The sequence below is a fragment of the Cataglyphis hispanica genome, chromosome 16 (genome assembly GCF_021464435.1).
Source record: "Cataglyphis hispanica isolate Lineage 1 chromosome 16, ULB_Chis1_1.0, whole genome shotgun sequence".
In the NCBI taxonomy this organism is placed as follows: Eukaryota; Metazoa; Arthropoda; class Insecta; order Hymenoptera; family Formicidae; genus Cataglyphis; species Cataglyphis hispanica.
The window spans coordinates 4,831,960-4,844,560 of NC_065969.1; the positions used below are offsets into that span (position 1 = coordinate 4,831,960).

The window sequence follows — 12,601 nt, forward strand, 5'->3', positions numbered from 1 at the left end:
TAAAAAAAGCAAGACGACTGACGTGTGCGTATAACGAGGAAGCGTAAAGGCACGAATCTGCGGAATGCATTTTTAAAGATGGATAAAAATTCTCGAAATTTTTGCAATGCTTCAATTTCGAATTTTTACAAAACTTAATGAATGATCGTTTGACATATATATATATATAAGATTAAAAAATTAGAAGATTATTTATTGATGATAGCAATAAAAAGATCGCGAATTAAAATATTTTTTTATTTGGTTTACGGAGCTTGAATTTACATACGATTTCATACGAGTCGCGATTCATATGGATGGAATTTGTAAGCGTGCGTGCCGTATGCTCGTTTATATATAGCGTCACCGATTTCGGGACGATTGCTGGCCTTGAACTTGAATGGGCCCGTGCGTGCCGATGGAATCGATGCCATTGATTTTTTTTTTTTTTCTATGCGGCCCGCCAGCTATACATATATGCATGTACGTATATGGGGCGGTGCGCGAACAATTCAATGGTACTGTCAGTATGTATGAGCTGGAACGCTATTGTCCGTTGCATGGAAAAGAACGACTTAGCACTATCTATATCGCGAATATGCTGTTGCGTCGGCTTGACAAAGACATAAAGGGAATGTAATTGAATAAATCGAATTTACATTAGCGATAATGATAAACGTAAATAGGTTTATACTTTTATGTTTAAGAAATTTTCTCGAAACGCACACGTGCAGTAGAATATTATATAACTTTGTAGATAGTAATTGTTAATTATAACGCGTTTAAAGAATATAATAATTTAATATTTTAAATTGTCAAAAATTTAATATGCTTTTTTAAATTAAATATTGTGAAAAGGACAATACATTTGATTTTTCTGATGTGCTTCAATTATATAATAAAATATTAAATATATAATATCAAATATTATAAATCAAATATGTGAAAAGATTATAATTATTTGATATATACGGTGGCCTGATAATCGATACATCTTGTAAAAATCTTTTCAAGCATGATAGAGAAGAAATAAAATTCATATGTTATGGGATGATGTTATCGAAAAACCATCGCGGCATTCTTATAAATGTGATTCATAAAAGGGATGATCCTGGCTAGCCGTAAGGAAATAGATCAAAACCAGGCTACTCGCGACTCTGCGAATTTACTGCATATTGGGTCACGTTGTCGTTCGTCTTCTGCATATATTTATTTATTTATTTATTTTTTTTTTTCGACGAACCCCATCGTTCGATTTCGAAACCCCTGACCGATTTGCTCATGTCGCATCGGTCCTCAAGGTGGAAACTCAAAGGAAGGTAGTTAGTCGTTGGTCAACCCTGGTAATTGCGCGTAACCATGGAAATGCCTGTTTGGGGTTCCTCCGGTCATATTGGTGAGCGAGGGCTCCGGAGGGTAAAGGGTAGACTTTCGAGGCCACTGAATGCAAAGAAGGGTTACAAAGGGTCGGCCGGAAGTCAAGGACGCATTCGATGACTTCGGGAAACTCGGCCACGATCGCGCAATTCTTCTTTTTTTTTTCGTAAAGAAGATCACGAAGAGAGGTGCAACGTAATTATTACTAAACGAATAAATAATAATAAAAAAATGTTTATCATATATTAATATATGTACAGCCTATTATAGAAGTAGTAAATGTGAATATTGTAAAAAATGATAATTTTTTTTATATTTAAATGAAAATGTCTGAAATTTTTTGATATTTTAATCAGAAATATATAGGGGACATATAAAAGCTGATCGATATTAAATTGCTAAAACCTCGCACGTGCGTTGTCCGTCCAATGAATATCGGTACATCAATCTTTGTCGAGTACCTCGATACTCGACTGCATTATATCGTGATTCCTCATCGCTCGAAATCTATACGATAGTAAAAGTGCAGGGTACATGCACCAGAGTAAATGACATTAGGGAATATTGTTAAACGACCTTTTGGCTAAATAAAGATATTATTTTCGTCACAACTTTTATACTTATATTTCGGATTATCGATTAAATTAATTAATTTTATGAGCAAAACCGCGCGATGCACCCTTCTGTTAACTTCATTCATCTTGCGCTGTTTTGATGCTACCCACGCCACAACGCTTTGACATGCATTTGCTCAGAATAATTCGAACCCTTGTTTAAGTAACCAGGTCAATGCATCGTAACATCGCGTGTGCTTTGAAGGCCATCCCTCGAGTTTTCGCACGACTCGAAGTAACAGGTGCAACGCATTTAAAGTGTCTCACAATCGCGTCTCTCAATCGCTTACGCGGATCTTGTCGATTCGAGGCAACTAATTTCGCGTTTCTCCTTAAGCATTCGTCGCTCGCTCGCGAGAAGATCGGACGGGGAACTCGAGGGTGAGAGGAAGAGACGATGGGTTCGAAGGATGAAAGAAGGATGTTGAGAGACACGAGAAAAAGGGAGCTGGAGAGAAAGAACAAAAAAGATAGAGAGACATCGAGAGAAGCAGCACGAAGGGCCACGAGGAGGAGAACGGGACGCGGCGGGGTTGTCGAAGCGTCCCCCACTCGTTGGCCCATCCGCCCCTGAAAAAAGAGTTAATATTGATCCGTTTTTTTATTTGAGTCACCCCCAGGTTTTTCACCCTCGCTATTTTTTCTTCCCCCGGTCGCAAGAATCGCCGCGCGCGGTGTGGCGCGGGTGCGACAGAGACGGAATTAGTGTTTCTATAGCAACTCTCTACCCCGTCCGCTCGTTCGTTCGTTCGTTCGTCCGTCCGTCCGTCCGTCCGTCCGTCCGTCCATCCGTCTGTTCGCTCGTACGTAGAAATTCGCTGGTCCGAATCATCCCTCTCGCGAACCTGAGTAGATTACAAGGGAAAGCGATGCAACATCTTACGAAGATTTTCGGTAAAGAATCGCGAAATGCACGGATGCCGAGACAAGCACGTGTATATTGATGTGTACATCTAAATTACACCTCTAATCTCCTGTCGATTTATTTTTAATAAAAAGATTCAGCCATGGAAGAGAACTGTCAAACTAGCTATTGAAAATAAAAACTAATTTGTCTCCCAAATTAATTTTTTTTTTTTTTTTTTATTGATTTCAAGTAAATTTCAATTTAATAACATCTTAAATTAAACTTTCAAATTATAAGTTTCTAAAAATTGGACCGATCTTGGGATGGATTAAGATCGCGTAAGTCAAGTTGAAGCTTACGCTTCGATGGCTAAGCATATGTTTTGCTGCTTGTTATCGCTGAAATATGAAGACGTAGGGAAACTTTTCCTTTTCGACCTTTTATCTGCATTTCCTTCGAAGATACATACGGGCCTTTGTACGCGACAATCTACAATATATGTAGACAGATATGAAACGTAGGTAGGTAGATACGTGTCCTTTCTGCGCAGACGATATCGAGCCAGAGTTAAATTCACCCCCAAATCAGGAAATATGAAGCTCCGATCGTACGCTCGTATATTCTCGGAAAAGGGTCGGTAGTACTTTGGAATACCACTCTCTCTCGGCTGGTAAGTCGATGCATATTTCAGAGGCCCGGTCACGGTTTCTTCCGGAATATGCTTTCGGCGTAGCGCCCTTCTACCTCCTCGCCGGCCTTCTTATTCCTTTGCATTCCCTTTGACCGGATCCCTCTAATAATACCCTTTTGCCATTCCCGTAGCCTGGAATCCGTTTAATACTAGCGATAACAGGTTCGCTAAGAGTGGGTTAAGGATACAAAGAGAAAAACCAGGATCAGACAATGCAAATAAGAAATGTAATATATAAAGTAGATGTCTTTTTTTCACTTTTTTTCATAATTATTTGTAGCTAAAAAAGAAATAGTTTCAAAGAATTTTGTAGAAAATCTTTATATATACAATTGAAATAAACTAAAACAAACTGAATTGGAATGAACGAACCGAGGTCACGCGGATATGCTCGCGATAAACTCGGTAAAACTCGGACAAGGCCACTTTTATCGCATCACATAACGCTACTCTTTTGAGGGAAAAATGCTCCTTAAAGCGCATCGGTGTCGGCATAGCGATGTTACAATCGCGTAAGCGTTGCTCTTACGGGGGTGGGCCTCGTGGGGCTCGGCAACCCCCTCCCCCTCCCCGCTCCCCCAATGTCACCTAAACGCGAACCGAGCCCTCGGATCGTTCGAATCTTTCTCTTTACGACGGCAGGGATTACTTTTATGTCTAACCTAGTGGCAACCGATGCCACTTTTTGTGGCTACGTGACTGCTTAGCTAACTCGTTGCACCTCTCTTGCGTTTAGGGGGCTGTTCTTCGGGGATAGTTCAATTCGATGCCGCAGAGCCATCGACATCTTAGCATTACGACAACCTCTCTGCACAAGTAGAGAGAAATTTGATCGATAATCCTGAAAACAGTCTGAAATGACTGTCGCTGACTATTAAAATTATAGTCCTTTTATCGTGAAAAATTGATAAAGTACATTATATGAAATATGATGCGCTCTGGTGATAATGTACAACGTGTATATCCTGAAGCCTGTTTTGTACTATAGCCATAGTTTGTCATATTAATTTTTTGTCCTCTCTCTCTTGTCTATCGATAAAAGGTCAATCGAAATGTAGTAATTTTAATTTTTATTGCAATCATGTTTCAATTTATTTAAGATCAAACGTGTCAATGAAGGCGCAAAATTTTATTTTTAGAATTTATGACTGGAATAAACGCACGTGTAAAATTGTATCAATCGTCGATCCCGAGTAAAAATTATTGCGTCATATTTGTGTGCTATTTTCGTGTCTCAGGGAAACGCGTCGATATAAACAGCTACAACAGAATTACTAAGATGCCAATGCATTTTAGGGAAGCGTTCGTTTCGTATATTATTAGCCCCCTTTGGAGAGAGAAGTTCTCCGGATATATTTGGTTCGACCATTTTACAGTCGACCACTTACGAACGAATTCATTTAATGCTCCGCGTTTTAGTTTCGGTAGATCTCTCGAAAGACTACTAACTATTTCGTGGCACCTGTCATTCGAAAAGATAAGTTTCGCCGGGCATTAGCGGGATAAGATGACAGGCCGATAAGTCCCGCGCAGACGTAAGGATAGAGGAAAGCAGGTGAAAACTCGAATAGTCTCGGATGGAAAGTGTCTCGCGGGGACACCATTTATATAAATCGATCGCTATTAATATATTTAATACGAGCGCGTTGTACGTTTTTGGTTCGCGTTAATCTTTCTTGGCAAATTTTATCGCGGGTTAAAAAAAAATTTATCTGTCAAGTCGAGATGTATCGGTTGAAGAAGCATCTCCAGTTGTGCAAAACAAGAAAGAAGTAAAAATGAAATCTCTGTCTCTATGATTATTTTTTAACAACGATAAATGTAATAGAGACTATTTTCGTACGTTAGCCGCCTTCGTTGTCGGAAGCACCTGCTGCTCCTCCGCGACGAAAAATTTTTCGACCATCTCCGGGTTTAATACCCAGCGATTTTTTAAGCGGTGGCAAAAGGATTCGCCATATGGCGCCTTGATCGGATGGACGCGCGCCGCCGCGAGAATCGAGCAGTCGTGTCTCGAGAGCCAACGGTGCTTCGAGGAACGAGGGCCCATTTATTTGGCGTGTGCTGTATAATTAGGACTCGAGAGCTGGCCACACGGATGAGCTTATTGTCCCTTCTTCCCCTTCCCCCCCGCCCCTCCCCACCCCTCCCCGATTTGTGGAAAACGAGTTTTGGAAATATATTGCGGGGCGCCGTGTGCCGGGTCGACCGAATTCGAGCCGATATTCCTCTGATACTTCCGCAAATACCTGGCTCGCTAGAAGAGACCGGGAAAGACGATTTCTTTTATCAACAGGAAGGTAGATAGTAAGCCTGAAGATTCTCATATCTTTCGTGTTTGAAATAAAGATAAATGATAAACGACATCGAGCGTTCACAGCGGCAATATCGGAAGTGAGTTGACGACTCTTTTCTCGACACATGTTGTCGAGAGTAGCCGGTTTCCATAAAAGTGGTGAGCCATTTAAATATAGGTTGTTTTTTTTTCGGAGTTTATGCGGGGATGCGGAGAGAAAAAGCAAGACGCGCTAAACGCTACGACAATTGTGAAATTACCGCGACCCGAATCGACTATGCTATTGTTAGATTAATTGCCAATTTTCTAATTTCATCTTTCTACTTATAAGAAATTGAATTTTTAATAATATTATATATTTACAAAATTAAATAACTTTATACGATCGCATATGTGCTCTTTACCAAAATCGGCGTACAACAGCCCATCCCACTCCTCCCCAGGTGAGTCACCCTTTACATAGGCGAGGATCGTACACCCCGTCGTGGATTTCACGTAATTTTGGGTTTCACCGGTAAATGGTATCGCGTTTCTTGGGACGCACCGTCGGATTGGCGCATTGTCAACCGACAGGGGCCACCTAAGGCCCCCGACTGGTGCGGTAGTAGTCTAGGATCCCTTTCAGCCTTCCTTCTCCGCGGTAGCGTAGCACGCGCGCTTTGCCTCCATAAAGGAGCTTTTTTTTTTTTTACTAGAAAGACAAAAAACAAGGAAGGCTGAGGCAAAAGCGGAAAAGGGGGAGCGTGCTAACCCTGCCCGTCCCTCTCTTTTCCTTCCCGCCTGCATCTTTTTTATTTTCCAGAAACGCGTGGCGTGGCACACGCCATTATTCTCCCGTTTCGTCTTCCTTCGAGTCGAGGCGACGAGAAAAATTTATGATACGCTCATTGTGTTGCTTTTCGGAAGAACTCATCATCATATGCGGCTATCTTATTGGCACTCAAGGAGAAGATTTCTATATTCGTCGATTTATAAACTCCGGTAATATAACTCCGCAATATTTTTATAACGCGTGCAAAAACTCGACGAAAACAATATCAGACGTATCTCCTTAGATGAGAATTTATTGAGTATATAAAAATCAAAACGAAATTTCGATAATAATGATACAAAATGATATCAACAAAATGCGCCGAATTTTTGAACGCCGTTGTTGTTTATCTTGTAGCCGTCGCGAGATATAAATCTTGCGTCGCGAAATTAAACGCGCCATTACACGCGGGGATGATCACAATCGAATTTGTGTATGTTTACCTATTTGTAGCGGTACTTCAGGTAGCGACGTATAGACCCCGCGCGTTTTCCCGGATTCTGACCCCAAAACAGCTCAACGGCACTCAATGCCACGAAAGAAACGCACGCCGCTCGTCCGTCCGCTTTGTCGCGTGCTGCCAGACTTTCTTAACGTGTTGGCATAGTTTTTAACAATAGGGCCAATGCTGCGGGACTAAACTCATACGCCAGCACTGTTGTGCAACGAGTATAGCGACGATTCCTCTTGATTCCTCACTTTGAATTTAGTATCTTATTTTCATCTTACGTTCGCTTCTCTTACAAGAACTAAGAAGCAACAGTTCTGGCAATAGCGTTAACCGGTAAAATTAAAAATTGATATTATGAATTGCAAATATTTTACATTGTAAACGTTATGAGCGGCAAATAATAAAATAAAAATAATAGTGCTCATTGAAAATAAATTTTAAAATAATGTAAAACCTACACGTATATAACTTATGTAATATAATAAAAAAAAAAATAATTAAATAAACGTAAGGAGAAATATTTTGTATAAACGTCCATATTATATTACAAAAAAATTAATATCGATATTTATAAATTCAATATGTATATTGAAGTAAAAAATGTCAAATCAATAAAAATTATTCTACCGATATTTGTCAAATGTGATCGAATAAATATTTCTGATTGGAAATAAATTTTACAATATACGAAAAGAAAATAATAAGACACATATACGTTTAACGCAGAAAATATCGGTATAAGAATCTATGCAATATTAAAAATAACAAATATCGTTATAGATTATTTAAATCTAACAAAAAAAAATTAAAAAAAAATTAAAAAAAATGAATATAAAATTAAACTACACGTGCGGGATTTCTCAAGAGACTCCTGCCGATCTATGAATTTGGACGATTCAGTCCGACTCGATCCGCTGCATCTGCCACGTGCCCCCATATTACGGCATAATGTGTCACTGTGCCACGGTCGCGCCACCCCTCTCTTCAGCCCTTCGGCGACGCCTGCAGCTTCACCCGTCGCTCGATCGCGCGTGTATGGAATCCTAGATTTTGGAAACTCGGTGGCCCCGAATGGCACAGCTGAATGCAGGTCGGCGCTGGTCCTCCTAAATCGGGGAGGAAACGCGCCGGGGAGGATGGAGGGAAACGGTTTTTTCACCATGTATATGCCCCCTCCAGCCATCCCCCTTCGGCCGCTTTCGTTACCCCGCGATGTCTCTTCTCTACGTTTTCTGAATCAACGAGCGAATCCATGATGCAACCTCGGATGAGTTGTGAAAATATTGTCGCTTTTGTGCTTGCATCCGCGACATTTTATTCCAATGTGATGGTCCATCGGGAAATATAACAATCCCCCTAGTGTGATAATGTTTTATCCATGACTTCGAGAAATTTGCAAAATTTTGAAATATTGAAGAAATCCTCGCGAATGAAGTATTTCTCTTCTCCTGGATATTTGCGATGATAATTATATTGAATAATCTAAAATTAAATAATAAAATTAGAATAAATTCATGATAAAATAGGATTTGGAATTATAAATTTAACTTTGCGTTAAAATCATTTCTAAACTATTTGTGAGAAATTATGACAGCTGCTAAATTAAGTAACTGTGCTCTAAATTAAATCTGTAAATTATATCTGTTATATATATATATATATATATATATATATATATATATATATATTCTTTAGCATAAATTTATCTTCCAAATTAATATAATTCGTTAAATTATATGTATTAGAATACGATATAACAAAATTGAATACTCTTATCGTGTGCAGGGCAGGTGCCGAATAACGAGACTCGAGAACGATTAAACAGTGAGATTTAATAATAAAAATAGTCTGACAGAGCAGTCAATTCATGGAACATTCGATAATCGTTTATTAATGCGTGATTGCAAAGATCGGGGCATGAAATTACGAGTAAACACTTACAATACAAAGAATTCTTCTCTCTCTCGTCGATTCTTTCTCTTATTCACAATAGGAATTCAAAATTGGCAGCAATGCAGTAATAATAATAATGTTACAATTAATATTTTACTCCCTAGACGCGCGAATTACTTACAAAACGATTTATATCATATTTGTACGAATGATATACTTGTCTCTATAATATTCGCATATCGTCACTCTTTTTTTTATTTCTTCTTGCCCATTATCTCTCTTTTTATCTTATTTATAGGAATATTATTTAAAATCAGTCTTGTGGTTGAGATATATTAGGTGTCTGGTGAGGTAGTGTCAGTTTCATAGTATACGTTCAGTGCCACTTGATCGGTTATTCGCGCCGAATGTTGCGTAACAAGCGTTAAACGACATTGTAACGCGACATTAATATTCATATACGGAATCGTTGTCGAGGATCCACGATTTTCAAATTCATGAGAATCGCCAATAACGATTACCGATAATTCGCGACGAGCAAACGCCCGAGTGTTCATTCGCGACAAACAATCAAGTGCGCCAAGTGTGGCTGATACACTTCGCTAAATAATATACCGACATTATTATCTATTACTTCGTGAGACCGTGTTTACTCATTTATAAATCGTAGGCGTTAAGGTCTTGTATTTTTTTTTGTACCGTGTCTCGTTCTCTCGTGCGCGAGAACTCGAGCGGACGCGACATGGTTGCATTTTTTTCTGTTTTTCTGTTTTTCTTTTTTTTTTCTTTTGCGCGCGCGCATGTTTTGGTCGCCGCGGAAAATTGGCACTGCTAATTGGCGAATTCGCTCGAATTCCCGCGCATCGCGCGATTGCCTGTACAAAATTATATATAGATATCAACTTGATTACATGTAAATATACGAACAAGTATACGTAATTATAGGTACATTTCTCGTCGAGTACTCGAACGATACGGAGTACGGTCGATGATCGACTTTGTGTCTTGGTAGAAATTCTAAAACTGCTTGATGATATAAAATTTATCTCTTTTAATAGAATTCGATCGATTAGTCATACGCATATTGTCCTTTGGACGGAAAGTTCGAAATATGAAATGTGAGAACAAGATATAAGAGACAAAAATAAATATCAGAGTTTAAATTGTAATAAGTACTACGTCTGACAGTATATTATATAATAGCAATGATTTCAATGATTAAAGTAATTAAAAAAAAAAAAAAACTGGAAATCTGTATCTTGAAAATAATTAATTGGTCTTTTTATAAAAGCACTGATAATTCTCTGTAGAATCATCGAGTATGTCAATACGTGTAATAGAAATTTTTAATCAAATATATTCACTGGTGATTTCTTATATTATAAAATCACATTATCTTTATCAATTTTATTAGCGATAAAATATTGAACAATTGATATTACAATATCGCCAGGGAATATTTAGAAAAATCTTATGTAATTGTATAAAAGAATTGTTTTATTCTTTTCGCTCACATCAAGATAACCATTGATTCTACAAAGTGATCAGAGATTTTATAAAATCACCAAAATCAAGTTAGAGTTTCATCGTAACATATTGATGAAAGCGATGAAAAATTCATGTATAAAAAACAGGTAATTTCCTTTATATATTTTTTTTATATTTTTCCGAATAATCCAAATGCCCAAATGTCTCCGAATGCTGCAATCATCTGTTTTCTTTTGATCAAATTTAATGTCCTATTTCACCGTCAGATTGTTCAATTTATATTCCTTTATCAATAATGATATATACATATTTTTATTTCTTATTTTACTTTAATTTTATATTTTGTTATACGTCGATCCTCGTCCGTACAACGCAATCTCAAATTCAAACATCATATCAGTAGTAGATTACAACTAGTCGACACAAAGATATAATATATATATGTATACATAGTTTTTGCACGTTAAGAATAAGAGGACAACAACGATAATAATTACGATGGGACAAGCGATAACTCTATGCATTAATATAAGTATAACGACACGTGTGGTTCTTTGTCTCGTCAATATATATTTTCCAATTTCCGTCATTGTATAACTACCGCTTATAGAAACAAAAAGAAAAACAACAGACTTGCATAAGCAGGACTGGAAAGGAACATAAGTTACAAACAGCATTAGGAACTAACAATCTTTAATTGTAGGAACCTTCAGAAATCGATATATCTCAAGGTACTCTTGTATTCGATATCGCGCAAGTATATATTTCTGTAGAAAATCAGATAATGTATGCTTTAATTGCCATCGAATTCCTTCAACTCGATAATACACGCGATCAACGTCAAAACTAAAACGTCCATTATTCGCTTTTATTTCTTGATTAATAATTATATCTTACGAATCGACCTAATTATGTTAGACTTTGAGTTAGATACCAGAATCCAGAAAATATAAAATATCTTGCATCTGTCTAAGCACTAAAGTACACAGAACATATTGTATGTTGAACGACAGCAAAAATAACGATGAATTAACAGCAAATAATAATGCAAAAATAAATCAAAGAATCTAAATATCTTGAAAATATCAGGTGCCATAAAGTCGTTAAAGAGAATAATTAAATTAATATCTGTATATAATTTTATACAGTTAATTTTTTGACTCACGAGTTATAATTATCGATCAAGAGGTAAAATCGGGAATAACGCGTTAATTTTAATTTTAATTTTGTTCCCATGTTATCGAATTAAAGGAATTATATGGCAATTCCAGAATATGCAAAGAAACCTGAAAGTAAAGGGAAAGTAAAACCAGAGAGAAAAGCTTTTGCAAAATATATCATTATCTCAGTATAATTTTGGAATATGAATTCATCATCTTGCACATAAATATACTTTATATGTCAAATGCAAGAATTTTTTTGGAATATAATAAATTCCGAAAGATTTCTAAAACTAAAGATTGCTAATTCTGAATATTTGTAATTTACATTTCTGTCATGGACATTTCTGCTTATGCAGTTTTATACTATTATTTTATTTTTTTTTTTATTTCTTTACAATTTAAAATCTTATCAAAACGATGTTATGTTCAATTTTTAGAACAATTACTAATTACGTATACTTTACGATTTCGCGAATGCAATTCAAATGCTACTAATTAATAACTTAATTATTATTCTTGCGTCTATTGCGCGATGATATCCTCGAAATATTTTCACTACCAGAAGGCTTTAAAATTCAAAAAGCAGACTTTGAAAGAAAAGTAGATCTTACATCAAATTCCCTATAGTTTATTGTCATAAGGAGAATTATTCTCTCCCTTTTTCTGAATAGAGGATCAGACTGAATTCACAAGTGTAAGAGTCTCGCGCGCGCCTTTATCTTTTTTTTTTTTTTTTTTTCTTTTTTCGGTGGGTGACAGATGAACGAATGTACGGTTAAGTGTCGTGACTGAGAACGCTTAACGATTTTACTTGTGGCCAGTTTGCAACAATCGCGAGGCGAAAACCGGTCTCTCACCCTTGACAACTAGCGACGGAACCAAGAGACGACTTACCGGCGTTAAACGCGCGTAAGAGAGTCGCGATTAATCGAAAGGCATCAAGAAGAATCGGAAGAGTTCTCTTTTCTGGAGGGCGAGATTCTGCTCCGAA

At 37.3% G+C, this 12,601-nt stretch overlaps 1 protein-coding gene across 2 annotated transcripts in view; it reads right to left on the reverse strand.

Moving 5' to 3' along the window:
• LOC126855413 (protein krueppel-like) overlaps positions 1-12,601 on the reverse strand; it is a 99,536-nt gene that overhangs the window by 18,460 nt on the left and 68,475 nt on the right. The window contains exon 5 of one of the 2 annotated variants that reach the window (XR_007688231.1): positions 8,503-8,548. The exons of the other annotated variant lie outside the window; for it this stretch is intronic. The gene's annotated coding sequence lies outside the window, so the exon portion shown is untranslated. Of the gene's footprint in view, positions 1-8,502; positions 8,549-12,601 lie in introns of those variants that run through there. 2 annotated transcript variants of the gene reach the window in all.